Source organism: Canis lupus, chromosome 25, assembly GCF_048164855.1.
Source record: "Canis lupus baileyi chromosome 25, mCanLup2.hap1, whole genome shotgun sequence".
NCBI lineage: Eukaryota > Metazoa > Chordata > Mammalia > Carnivora > Canidae > Canis > Canis lupus.
The window spans coordinates 37273240-37288112 of NC_132862.1; the positions used below are offsets into that span (position 1 = coordinate 37273240).

The following is a 14873-nucleotide window of genomic DNA, read 5'->3' on the forward strand; positions in this document are numbered from 1 at the left end:
CATTTTCTCAACATTTTTGATGCTGATAGAAATGTGGTAAAATGAGCACCTTAGAAATTAATGGCAGAATTGTGTTCCAAACATTTTTAAAAAAATGGTGGTGAAACATACATAAAATTTACCCTTTTAATCATTTTTAAGTGTTCAACGGCATTAAGTACATTCACATTGTTGTACAACTATCACCACGAACCAGTCTAATTCCTTCCTTTTCCAGATGAGGGAACTGAAGCTCCCCCAAATTAAATGATTTATCTAGGGTTACTCATGGCTAAACTAGTACACAATACTATTTCCTGTCTCTCAGTTCAGCACTCTCTCCATCACATAATGCTATTGCCCTAAATCATTTAATATACTAGATCCCTATGGCTGTGAACCTATAAGCTACCCACCATCAGACAACACAGCACAAATCTGCCAGTCTACATACTATGTTTTATAGTATAAAACATATTTATATATTTATGTAATGTATAATACATGTACATAAAAATATTAAATGTTTATTTTATAAATATTTTTACTATAAAGATAGTTAGGTTAGGTTTCCATTGCTGTATAACAAACTACCACAAGTTTTTGTGGTTTGAAACATATATTTATTATCTTAGCGTTATCATGAGTCAGGAATCTGGACACAAGTCTCAGTTCTTACCTAAGCTGCAATTTCATGAGGCTCCAAGTTGACTAGCTGTTGGTAGAGTTCAGTTCCTCGTGATTGTAGGACCAAAGGATTGGCTGGTTGGTGGTGATAGTTTAGGCTTGACTCTCACTTTTCCTTGCCATATGGACCTCTCCATATGGCAGTTTGTTTCTTTAAGGCCAACAAGTCTCTGCTGCTTCAAATCTGATTTTTCCTGTCCCTGTCCTCTAGATCTTCTTTTTAATTGGCTCACCTAATTAGGTAGGACCTACCAAGACCCACCTTTTGATTAACTTAAATTGATTAGAGGCCTAAATTCTAATAGCAAAATCCCTTTACCTGTGCCATATAAGATAACCTAATCACAGGAATATCTCATCATATTCAAAGATTCCATTCAAGGAGAGGGAACTATATAGGGCATGTACACTGGGAGTTGGGAATCTTGAGGGCTGTTTTAGAATTTTGCCTACTGCAATACTTAGTGGAAGATATTTCATTCTTACTTCCTGAGTATCCGGAACTATTCCAACTAATTTTCCTTTACCAGGTCATTATAAAACAGACCAAAATTGGGATCCCTGGGTGGTGCAGCGGTTTAGCGCCTGCCTTTGGCCCAGGGCGCGATCCTGGAGACCCGGGATCGAATCCCACATCGGGCTCCCGGTGCATGGAGCCTGCTTCTCCCTCTGCCTATGTCTCTGCCTCTCTCTCTCTCTCTCTGTGACTATCATAAATAAATTTTAAAAAATTAAAAAAAAAAAAACAGACCAAAATCCTTGAAATCCCTACTCTGATAGTAGTGACTATGAGTTAACAAAAGGCTAGTGGTTTTTCTTTTTTTAAAGATTTATTTATTTACTCAGAGAGAGAGAAAGGCAGAGACACAGGCAGAGACAGAAGCAGACTCCATGCAGGAAGCCCAATGTGGGACTCGATCCCGGGTCTCCAGGATCACACCCCAGACTGCAAGGGGCGCCAAACCGCTGCACCACCAGGGCTGCCCAAGGCTCGTGTTTCTGTATCTTGGGTTTGTTAGTATGTGATCATTAAAAAGTACTTAATTTCTCCAAATCTATGCCTTAATCTTTCAATTATTATTTTTCTCCATTAAGATGATACTGTCTTTTAAAGAAAATTTTATTTAGAGAGTGTGGGTAGAAGGGCAGAGGGAAAGATTCTTAAGCAGATTCCCCACTGATTGGGGAGCCCCTGCAGGGATTGATCTCACAATTGAGATCATGACCTGAGCTGAAAACAAGAGTTGGATGCTCTACCAATTGGGTGACCCAGGAGCCCCAAGACAAGTCTATATTAACATTCCTCAACCATTTTCGTTTCCTTCTTCACCTCCTGTCTTCTGTGAAAGAAAACTGCCACTCCCTTTTATTGTTGTGGGAAACTATGTGAATCAGGAGGGGCTGACCTATCTTGCCAACACTTGTTATTAGTTATCCGGTTAAGAGTTAAGATGATGTCACATAGTCTGATTTGCACTTCGTTAATGTTACTTAGGTTACTTCGCTCATTACTAATGTTGGGCGTCTTTTTCATGTGCTTATTGGCCATTTGCACATCTTTGGAGATATGTCTGCCTGTTTTTTTTGTTTTGTTTTGTTTTTAAATTTATGATAGTCACAGCGAGAGAGAGAGAGAGAGAGAGAGAGAGAGAGAGAGAGAGAGAGGCAGAGACACAGGCAGAGGGAGAAGCAGGCTCCATGCACCGGGAGCCCGATGTGGGATTCGATCCCGGGTCTCCAGGATCGCGCCCTGGGCCAAAGGCAGGGGCCAAACCGCTGCGCCACCCAGGGATCCTTCTGCCTGTTTTTAAATTTGATTGTTTTTCCTATTGCTGAGTTTTCTCTAAATATTCTGGATATTAATTTCTTATCAGGTACGGGATTTGCAAACATTCTTGCATTCTGTTGTTTGTTTTGCTATTATGCAAATGTGTTTTCTTAAGATTTTGTTTATTCATGAGACAGAGAGAGGCAGAGCCATAGACAGAGGGACAGGCAGGGAGCCCAATGCAGAACCGATCTCTGGACCCAGGATCATGCCCTGAGCGGAAGGCAGATGCTCACACCAGGTGTCCCCACGTAAATGTTTTTAATTGTTTACAGGTATTTCCTTTTCTTCATATCCCAGCAGAATTCTGGCTCACGGAAGACCTACATTATCCCGTATCTTTGTTGATTGTTCAGTGCAAAGGGGAGAAATTCTAGGAGAGCCATTTCTTTAATATCAATTATGTACCAAATGTTATTAGGATTACTTCCAAATAAAGGAAAACTGATTATCTCTTGCAGATAAAAAAATTGCATAGAAAAGTTTAATTTGTCCACAAACTAGTATGTGGAGCAGGTGAAATTTAGAGTCTTTTCTAACTTCTTTGCTCACTATGCATGATACTTGTCAAATGATTAGGCTAGGGTTATTAGATACTATTGGCATGTAATGAACTTGATTATTCTTATTAGTTGACTTCATTGCAAACTCCATGAACTGGGAAACCTGTATAGATCTACACTTAGGTATGTATAATGCATTTATGATATCAAGTCAGGCCTCTTTAACCCAGACTAGGCCTACTATATACTATTTCAGGCTCTTTGGCACAGATGCTTCACATAAAGTGGTCTAGAATTATGCTAATTCCTCTGCTTATAAAATGAATGTACAATGTTTATTACTTGCCCAACAAATATGTACTGTTTCTTTTTTTTTTTTTTAAAGATTTTATTTATTTTATTTATTCATGAAAGACTGAGAGACAGAGCCAGAGACACAGGCAGAGGGAGAAGCAGGCTCCATACACCGGGAGCCCGACGTGGGATTCGATCCCGGGTCTCCAGGATCGCGCCCGGGGCCAAAGGCAGGCGCCAAACCGCTGCGCCACCCAGGGATCCCCTGTACTGTTTCTGTCTAGTCATGTTTTCACTCAAATGGATTTTTCCTGTAGATTTAGAGATGGAGTATATATGAAAATAAAATTGAGGACTATAAAAATTGTTTTGGAAATATTGGATTGGCAGCTTTTCTTTTCTTTTTGCTTTATGATCCTCTACCCTAATTAGGCCAAATATGGATTTTGAATATATCCCCTGAGTGTGTGTTTAAATACTCAATTGATTTTATTGAAATGGTAGAAATGGCTTCACTATTCCTGCTGGCACTGCATAGTCCCTAGATGTTAATTAGACCTGGCAATTCTTTAATCCTACTACATCCCTGTTATGGTCCAGCTATCCTCCATTAGACCTAGTGCCACTCAGGTCAGTATAATAAACCTTCTGGATTACAGAATTAAGTCCGTTTTTGTTTTGTTACAGCAAACAAATGCAAAGCTCAATTTCTTTTCAAAAAATTTTCAGTTGGTTATTCTAAGAAATTTTGTCAAAGTTTATTTTCTATTTTTCTCATTCTCTTTTCTTGTATTAGACTGGTTTGGTGGCATATAATAGAAAAACATTTTTTAATAGAAAAAAATTTTTAAGAAGAGAAATTTCATTTAAACAAAACTGGAGGGATGCCTGGGTGGCTCAGCAGTTGAGTATCTGCCTTAGGCTCAGGGCGTGATCCCAGGTCTGGGTATTGAGTCCTGCATGGGGGTTCCTGCAGCGAGCCCACTTCTCCCTCTGCCTGTGTCTCTGCTTCTGTCTCTCGTGAATAAATAAAATCTTTTAAAAAAATACTGGATATTTCATGTAACTAAGACATGGAAATAAATTGACAAAAGCAAATAAAATTGTATGTAGCTGCTTAAACTGAGGTAGCAGTATACCTATTTGTATTGCAAGATACTTAAAGTATTGTTGTGAAGTTATGGGACGCTTTATATCATGGTCCCATTGGGTTTAAGGGGGAAAAAATGCATGCCTTTTTTTTTTTTTTTTTGCAAGAAAATGTTAACAATAATTCCCTCCAGGGAGTAAGATCAGGAGGGGTGGGGATACTGGTGGATCTTTCCAGTTTCCTTTCTTCTTGAGACTCATCTGTTTACCACAGCCAATGAGGTTTAACAATCAGATCTCTCCTAAAGTGCTGTGAAAAATGTAGTTGACTGGCCAGTCTCCAGCTGTTCCTCTTTCGGATCCACTTCAGCATTCAAGCCGACTGTCTTCTTCGCTTACTCCTAGCCAATGACTGCACACAGCAGTGCTATTAGATCTCAGGTGCCTAATATACAGCCATTGATCTGGTAAATAAAAAAAAAAAAATTCTATCTTGAACAGAAGAGGACCAAAAATAGTTTGTACCTACATAGAATAGAAAATATTCATAGTTTTGCTCCAGGGATGTTAACCATTGCACCTTTGATGAATTAATCTACATTACAGGTCATATGGACATTCCACAGAACATCACATCAATGACATCATGCTGATTAGACAAGAAAAGCGAAAGTTTACCACATTGAAGGCCTTGTGGAGATACATGTTTCAAAGGGTGGGAGGTAAACTTTATAAGATCTGAGGGTCTACTATTCTTATGAAGTTTTTAGAAGACCCAGTGGTAAAGGGCATGCTGGAACACCCCTACAAAGTTAAACCTTGCTACACTTGCATCACCTGTTTCATGACAGGAAGCACAATACCTGGTGGCTCTCTCTGGATTATGGAGTTAACACATTCCACCTAGAAACAGCATTCCAACCCACAAACTGGAGGACATAAAAGGTTAATAAGTTTGAGTAGGACCTGGATCAGAAAAGGGATCTGTAGAAGACTCAGGCTGGGGTGCAAGCAACCCTGCAACTTGGGCCATATGATCCACCAGATCTATAGCATGATGTGTGTCAGTGGTGAGAGAAGATAGGATACAGCTTTTATGTAAGGGATTCATGGAACTATAAAGGAGCTGCTCCCCAAAAGTATGTGGAACAAATCTGTGCAGCGTAAGGGGTGAAATGGAGTTGCCACAGAGGTGTGCTCTCAAATCCCTTAAAAAAAACCTGATGCAGAACATGAGACTCCTAACTCTGGGAAATGAACTAGGGGTGGTGGAAGGGGAGGTGGGTGGGGGGCGGGGGTGACTGGGTGACGGGCACTGAGGGGGGGGCACTTGATGGGATGAGCACTGGGTGTTATTCTATATGTTGGCAAATTGAACATCAATAAAAAATAAATCTATAAAAAAAATAAAATGTAGTGTAAAAAAAAAACCTGATGCAAAGAACAAAGCTAGAGACCTCATACTTTTTGATTTCAAACTATATAACAAAGCTATAATAATACAGTATGACATTGACATACAAATAGACACATAAATCAACTGAACAGAATACGAGCCTAGAAATAAACCCACACCTATATGCCCAATTAATTAAAAATGTAGCCAACAATATACAATGAGTAAAGGATACTATAATATAAACGGTGTTAGAAAACTGGACAGCCACATGCAAAAAGAATGAAAATGAACCTTACCATAAGACATATATAAGAATTAACTCAAAATAAGTGAAAGACAAAAAATAAATCAAAGACTTGAACATTAGGGTTTAAACCATAAAATTCCTAGAAGAAAACAGAGGGTAAGTTCCTTGTCAATGACCTTGGCAATAGTTTTTTTGGATTGACACCAAAAGCAAAGGCAAACAAAACCAAAAGGACTACATCAAACTAAAAAGCTTTTACAGAGTGAAGGAAACCATGAAGAGGCCATCTATGGAATGGTAGAAAATATGTGCAAATTATATATCTGAAAATAGTTAATAAAAATGGAGGACCTGAATAGAAATTTTTCCAAATAGGAGATATAAGTGGCCAATAGGCACATGAAAAAGCAACATCACAAATCAGAAAAATGCAAATCAAAACCACAATGAGCTATCACTTCACACCTATTAGAATGGCTATTATCAAAAAGACAAGAGAGAAGAAAAAAAAAAAGAAATATGCTGGCAAGGATGTGGAGTAAAGGAAAATCTTGTACACTGCTGGTAGGAATGTAAATTGGGACAGCCACCATGAAAAACATTATGGAGACCCCTCAAAAGAGTAAAAATAGTACTATGTGATCCAGTATCTGCAACCCCATGTTCACTAAGCTTTACAATAGCCAATAGCCATGGTATGGAAACAACTTAAAGTGTCCATCAATGAATGACTGGATAAAAATAATGTATCTAGATGCAAACTAGATGCAATGGGGTATTATTCAGCTATAAAAAAGGAAGTCTTGCCATCTGTGACAACATGGATGGAACTTGGAGGCATTATGCCAAGTGAAATAAAGTCTGACAGAAAAAGACAAATATTGTAATGAGCTCATATGTGGAATCTAAAAAACAAAAACTCATATGAAAAAAAGATCAGATTTGTCAGAGGTGGATTTGCAGAAAGGACCAGGATAATAAGTATAGGTGGCCAAAAGGTACAAACCTCCCGTTATAAGAGATCTGGGTGGTATAATATACAGCATGTGGACCACAGGTAAGAATGCTATGTCAAGTATTTTAAAGTTCCTAAGAAAGTAGATCTTTAAAAGTCTCATAATAAGAAAAAACATTTATAACTGTGGTAATGGATGTTAACTAAACTCACTGTAATAATTTTGCGGTATATATACATAGCAAATCATTGCTATACACTTTAAATTAATACAATGTTACATTTCAATTATATCTTAGTCAAGCTGGGGAAAAAAGAAAACTTGATGCAAGCAGCCTCCAGCTTCAACTCCTGATCTGTCACAGCATTTGTATGGAGGCCATGATTTCTTCTAAGGCTACTCCTAACATACTAGCCAGGCCAGTTCTGCCCAATACAGAACTGCCATAATGGGTAATCTGGTCTAACATTCTATCAGCTTGGCAGAGGCTTTCTCAGAGCAGCTTAGGTCTGATGCTTTTTCCATTCAATATTTTTCTCTTCTGTCATAGGTGTCATATACTGTTCCCTCTCTCTTAATAACCTTCACTTACATCGTCTTCAAAACACCTTCAGCAAATTTAACTCCATCTTAGTGTCTGCCTGTTGGAGGATCCAAAGTGACACTAGCATAGATGCTTTAAATAATAAACTTTTAGTTTTTAAAGACTGTATTTGTTGGAGCACCTGGGTGGTTCAATGGTTGAGCATCTACCTTTGGCTCAGGTTGTAATCCCAGGGTCCTGGGATTGAGCCCCACTTCTCCCTCTGCCTATGTCTCTGCCTCTCTGTGTCTCTCATGAATAAATAGATTATTAAAAACAAAAACAAAAAACTAATGAGGAAACTAAGGCACAGAAAGGTTAAGTAACTTGTCCAAAATGTCACAGCTCCTAAGTAGCAGGGTCAGGATTCAAATCAAGCAGTCTGATTTGAGCCGAAGAAATCAAGAGTCAGCCGACCAACCAACTGAGCCATTGAGGTGCCCCTGTAATTATCTTATTCCACTCTTTGCCAATTTTGTTCCACCTCTAAGCAAATGTATAAGACCTGATAGTATGCATTTGCATGATGTTAACCCTTGTTTCACCGTATTTTTGCCCTTTATTATGGCTTCTCCATTTGTTTTAGTACATCTCTGTTTTAAGTCATTTCAAATTATTTTTAGGAAAACAAGTCATATTATCCTAAATTATTCCTTATGGTGCATGGTATGCATATTCCTCACTTGTTTTGTTCTGCTGATTTATAAGAAAAAGTATTTTTGTTCTGAGCTGACAGGGAAAAACTGGAGAAAATAGAGAAGATAAAAGGTTTCTTATATAAAATTCCTCAGTCAATGAGGTGTGGAGATAATGAACAATCAGTCTAGATTAGGAGAAATGCCAGAAATGTGTACATGCACATACATATGCATACACAATGTTCCAACCATGAAATCTTATGAAAGGAACTTAAATAGGAAAACCAAAAAGTAATAAAGAAAGAAAATCTTATGGACTCCAAATGAAAAGATTCAGTAGCTCTTGAAAAAGATATCCATACCCAAAATTGATAGAATTAAAGATCAGCATTTATTATTCAAACATGTGCTAAGCACTACACATGTGTTATAGCAAAACTGTACTTACACATGAATCTAGTAATGTAGGTACATTCATTTCCAATTTTTACAAATACTCCCTTGTGGTTTGAAGAGGGTGATTCGTCCAAAGTCCATGTAACCAGTAAATAATGGAATTAGGATTTGTATCAATATCTGACTACAAAGAATATCAGTATTTTTTGTCCTAAGTACTAGGATTGCCTCTGTATACACATGTATGTATCAGATCTTCTATAGTTCAAATATAGTGGGTCAGATATGGCCTCTAGTCACAAGAAGATTAAAATATAATGAGTGATGCTGTGATAAGCATATGCCAGAGCCCTGTCAGAGTGAAACAGAAAAAAGGCTGCATTTCTTCAGAAATTAAAAAACACAGAAACAGTTACTCAGCATGGACAGATAAAATGGGATGGAGAGAGGCAGGGGTAAATCCATGTAATACATATTTACATGTAAAATTATACGTATTTTAGGGCCTATGTTCTAAGAGGAGAAGTAATCATTTCAGAATATATATTATAGAAAAATTAGTATGTCAAGAACCAAAGGAGTTCACATAGTGGAGAAAAGAAAAGAATAAAGAGAATGATACATGTGGAACTAGAGTTCAAGTCTAGCCATACAGTCTAAAGTGAATTCATATATGATGGAGTGGGCAGGAATAACTGCCAAAGGAACAAATCATACTCCATACTATTTAATTCCCAGTTCTGGTATTTTTATTTTAGGAAACACATTGAATCAAACAGGTTAGAGCTACTGCTTCCTTGTTCTGGGTATTTCTATCCTCCATTTCAAAAGACATACAGTCAAATCTATCTTCGTCCATTCTGTGAATGAAGTAATAAGCAAAAACGATCACTGGTTACTTCAAAAGAACCTAGAGGGGAAAAACACACACAGCTCACTTAAATCAGATTTAAACAGTCTTTATAATTAAGATGAGAAAAAAGAAAAAGAAAATATTGAAAACAAATGTGACAATAAAATATTACAACTGTCTAGATTATCAAAAAAATTTACAACTAGTTTGTGATTATCACGCTTTACCTTTGGGATCTCAGCTGCAAAAGGTATACAAAGTATACTAAGGTATAGTCTGTTATTTTGACATATAAATATGCATCTGCAATATTAGTATAGACAACTGTGATTTTAGTTAGAAATAACTGTACTAAGAGGAAAACCTTAAGGCAAAAATAATCCTTGCAGAATATCACACAAAACATAAAATAAAACATAAATTATACCAAAATGCCTAAACAAACAAAATTATATTTAGATGTTATGTTCTTACTCTATTACCCTAGGTTACATTTTTTTCTTAATTTTTATTTTAAGTAGGCTCTATGTCCAATGTATGGCTTGAACTCACAACCCTAAGATCAGGAGTCACATGCTCTACAGACAGAACCAGCCAGGCATCCCTAGGTTACCTTTTCAGTAAGATACACAATAAACAATAAATTTTGCTTCAGATAAAAATTCAAGTTGGTCATCTTCCTTCAGTTCTAAAGCACTGACATTTATAAACGAACCAGAATTTGTGATAAAGACAAAACTGTTAGAAAAGATCGCTTCATGTTACTATTCATCCATGATATACTAGATCTAAGGAATCCAATCCTCTTCTCCCTTAACTAGAAATTGCAAAGAGCCTGAAGGCCTCTTGTGTCTTAACACAGGACACCTTTTCATTTACCAAACCCTGTAAATGATGTACTCTTTAATTTTACATATAAGTCATCTAAAATAGTCACCCACAGCTTGCCTTAATATCCTTTATTTGAATAGACTCCCCACCCTATATTAGATAACCATTGCTAACTTCTTACTGGTATATCACAGCTCTTATTACAGAGCATTCCATTTCTTCAGTTCCTACAATATATTTTCAAAGATATGTGATATATAATGCAATGAGCACTCTATTAGCATGTAGGAGACAGGTCCGTGCTCTGGTTCTATAATCTTGGGAAAGTTACTAACTTCTCTGAACCTTAGTTTCCTTACTAGCATATTCAAGGTTATTATATATAGCCTCTAAGTTTTCCAGCTTAAAAATTCTAAACTTCTATGGAGGGCACCTGTATGCTGGTAGTTCAATCTGTTACTACATATATTAATAGGAATCAGCATTCCTTTTCTTTAAATACTAATTTGTCCTCTGGATATCCTGTTTTTAATTTCTATAAAATTTGAAAGCAGGGATGCCTGGGTGGCTCAGCAGTTGAATGTCTGCCTTTGGCTCAGGGCGTGATCCCAGGATCCAGGACTGAGTCCCACATCGGGCTCCTTGCATGAAGCCTGCTTCTCCCTCTGCCTGGGTCTCTGCCTCTCTCTCTCTCTCTGTCTCTCATGAATGAATAAATAAATAAATAAAATCTTAAAACAACAACAACAATAAAAAACAACCTGACCTATAAAAAAAATTTGAAAACAATTTCTTGTGTGCTACTTTAAGGAAGCTAATTAACAGTTCTAAAATGTTCACGTGTATTCTAGAAAAGACTTATTATTAGCTTACTTTTATCTGAAAGACTAAAAGTTTACTTTCTCTCCAGTTATAAAATACCTGTCATAATGCTGTACTGCTTATTTATTTATTTATTTATTTATTTAATTTTATTTTTTTTGTGATAGTCACACAGAGAGAGAGAGAGAGGCAGAGACATAGGCAGAGGGAGAAGCAGGCTCCATGCACTGGGAGCCTGACGTGGGATTCGATCCCGGGTCTCCAGGATCGCGCCCTGGGCCAAAGGCAGGCGCTAAACCGCTGCGCCACCCAGGGATCCCGTACTATTTAAAAGTTAGTAAGAGTAGATCCTTTAAAGTCCTCATTATAAGAAAAAAAAATTTTCTAATTATGTATAATGATGCATACTACCTAAACTTACTATAGTGATAATTTCCCAATGTCTATAAATAATAAATCATTGTGTTGTACATCTAAAGCTTAGAGTATATGCCAAATAGCTCAATAAAAATTTTATTTTCTCTAGTAAAAATCTATAAAATAATAACTGCTCTGCTCATTTTCTGATTTCATTAGAAACTTTAAAAATAAAAAAAAAAAAAGGGAATCCCTGGGTGGCTCAGTGGCTTAGTGCCTGCCTTTGGCCCAGAGCATCATGATCCTGGAGTCCTGGGATGGAGTCCCATGCCGGGCTTCTGTGTGGAGCCTGCTTCTCCCTCTGCCTGTGTCTCTGCCTCTCTCTCTCTCTCTCTGCCTATCTCTCTCTCTCTCTCTGTCTCTCATGAATAAATAAATAAAATCTTAAAAAATAAAAATAAAAAAAAGAAACTTTAAAAATCACGGATGCTCCTAGAGGCCTGCTGTGCTTCTGGGAACTGGGGCAGTGATATCTGACTGAATCAATTTGAAGTTAAAAGTCTAGATGAGGGCAGCCTGGGTGGCTCAGCGGTTTAGCGCCTGCCTTTGGCCTAGGGCGTGATCCTGGAGTCCAGGGATCAAGTCCCACATCGGGCTCCCTGCATGGAGCCTGCTTCTCCCTCTGCCTGTGCCTGTGCCTCTCTCTCTCTCTCATAAATAAATAAAATCTTTAAATAAACAAATTAATTAATTAATTACAATTCTGAAATTTAATCTTAACTTCAGGGACTTAAAAAAAAAACAATTTCTTCTATTCAGCCTCACCAAATTCTGTTTTATTTTTTTTATTTTTTATTTTTCTCACCAAATTCTAAAATAGATAATCAAAATGTTGATACTCTGATTAAAATGTCTTAAGGCAGTTGTTGATGCAAAGAAAATGAAACGGTTTACCCTGGCAGTTACAGATAAAGAGAATGCAAATGAAAAGGGGGAGACCAAAAAAAAAGTGTGTGGGGGAGAGACGCACACAGTAAAAATGGAAGGCAGAGGTGAAAAATGGCAACACTGGAAAAGTTAATTTCTGAGGTAATGAACTGAGAGGCATACAAAGAGACCAAGGTGAGGAAGAGAGACAAAAACACAACTAAAGAAAATGGAAGAAAGTGAGCAGAGACAGATAAGCAACAAAGAGAAGTGAACAGAATGGAACTGATGGGCAGACACAATGACAAGAAAAAGGACTAGGTAAGAGACAGTTGAAGAAAAAAAAATCATTTTCACCCCATAAGTTTTCCCAATTACCTACTTTTTTGTTGCTATCCCCCCAGTGCTGCCAATGAAACGGACACAGACTTTTATTTCTTCCAAATAGTTAGACAATGTATATTTCATTTATCTTGCAGATTTTTAAAACTCAGATTTACTATGAGAAGCATAATTTTTGTCATCATTGAGATTCACATATTGGATGTTACAGAATAGCTTGTGTGGGGGGATTCTTTTATAATGTATACACCTATCAAATCATATTGTACACTTTAAATATCTTATAATTATAAATTGTATCTCAATAAAGCTGGAAAAAGGTTCATATATATCAACATACTGGGGAAAGATCCCTAATTTTACATATTGATTTTTTTTTTCCAAATTAAAAAATGATAGTACCCTAGTTAGGCTAAATTCATCCTAATGCAAGAACTTACAGAACCATTTGTGATTTAATATCACAATGGCATATAACACCACTATCAGACTGATAACAGACTCTTAGTTGAAAATAACTTACCATTTAGTCAAAATCCAAAAATTTTAGTCCTGTTTCCACTTTATGCCCCCTTTGCTTGACTTGATATGTTATGCTCTATCTCTTCTCCTATGTAGATCCTTTCAGTAGCCATCAATCTGAAGAATTCCTTCTTCTGCTGCCACCTACCAGTTTATCTCTCTGCTGCAGCAGAAGGGTATATAGAAAAAGTTCTTGCTTATTATTCAGATTAAATGGAAAAATTCCTAAAACATTTCATACTTTCACATGTGTATGAGCTTTCTCACTGATTTTCCAAGACCTCCCCGCCAAAGTCAAAACAACAAAAATCCCAATCACAGAAAACCAAACAATGTATGATCAATATTCATGCTAAGCTGGCAATTTCCTTTTTTAACTGGAAAGATTTAGACACTCAGCAGTTGCCATCGCAGGGAGCCATTTCTTTTGTTACACTTTCCTTTTTCACCTATCCCTACAATCTTATAAGTGTGCAACTTAAAATTTTAATGAGGTAGTCCACAACTCCTGCAAATTTTAAGTTCAGAGACTATTAAAGAATTGTGGAAGATGCAGCAATAAAGGAGTTTTTAAAAGTAAATCTAGAAACTAAAGGTGTTAGATGCTTTACCTGCATGAGTTTTCAATGTTCTGGACTGCTTATTGCCCAATGGCTCTGAATACATTAAAACACGAACACATACGCCACCTACATTTAAAATAGGGTAGCATTTGTATGCCCATATAAGCATTGGGTATATCTTTCGCAAGAGTAATAAAGTCATTAAGTCCTTTTAAAAGGACTGATCACAAATGCACATTTCCTCAAACTATATACATACACAAAAAAATTAGGGTGAAAAAGGGAGACAGAGGCACAAATGTAATAGCAGTTGTAGAACTGGAAACTAACATAAATGTTTTCTGTTTGTTAAAGTCCTGAGATTCATTTCTATTCCCATTCTCTTTGTCATTGAAGGTCTTAAGTTTCAAGTTTATTCCATAGTAGTTTCTAAAGAATAGTATCCAATAATGAACTAGTAATGATAGTAATGGCTTGTTTTTGTTCCACCCTCCCATTAACTTTACCCCAAAATACGTATTTTGCCAACATAAAAAATAAAACAAACACTGACATAAGCACCAAAGGCTAGTCAACAGTGGCACTGCAGTGACATTGTTTCTACTTTCTCATTCCTTCCCCCGATCTCAAACCCCACCCTTTGACCTCTGTATATGGGATGAGCCTGAGCAGGAGAGTTGGTGATGTCAGGACTGCGCCGTTCCCACGGATGCTTCTAGAGGCCTGCTGTGCTTCTGGGAACTGGGGCACAGTGATGTCTGTCTGACTGAAACCTAAAACAACAACAATTCACCCCACCCCTCATGTTCCCAAACCCAACAATTGCAGCCAGGTATATATGCTATATAAGGCCCAGCTAGTAAGTTTGAATATGGTGAAATCTGAAAGCAAGGTCATTCTTAACAAGTCAGTAATCTTCATGGGGACAGCAGAATGGAGACTGTTAAATCCTCCATGTCCCATGCAATCGCATAGTCCACACATGCTAATGCTGGTCACTCTTAGCAAGAGGACAAGTTTCTCTGGTTCAAGTCTTTTTTAGTATAAGTTATAAATT

The 14873-nt window shown here is 37.2% G+C and overlaps 1 protein-coding gene across 10 annotated transcripts in view; it reads right to left on the reverse strand.

Moving 5' to 3' along the window:
- Positions 1-8575: 8575 nt before the first annotated feature.
- The window catches only part of RIMKLB (ribosomal modification protein rimK like family member B), a 171211-nt gene continuing 164913 nt past the window's right edge, over positions 8576-14873 (reverse strand). For 9 of the 10 annotated variants that reach the window (XM_072799163.1, XM_072799162.1, XM_072799161.1 and 6 more), the window contains 3 exons: positions 13865-13942; positions 13255-13416; positions 8576-9509 (listed from right to left, as the gene is read on the reverse strand). The gene's annotated coding sequence lies outside the window, so the exon portion shown is untranslated. The remainder of the gene's footprint in view (positions 9510-13254; positions 13417-13864; positions 13943-14873) is intronic. The other variant, XM_072799157.1, reaches the window with a different exon arrangement.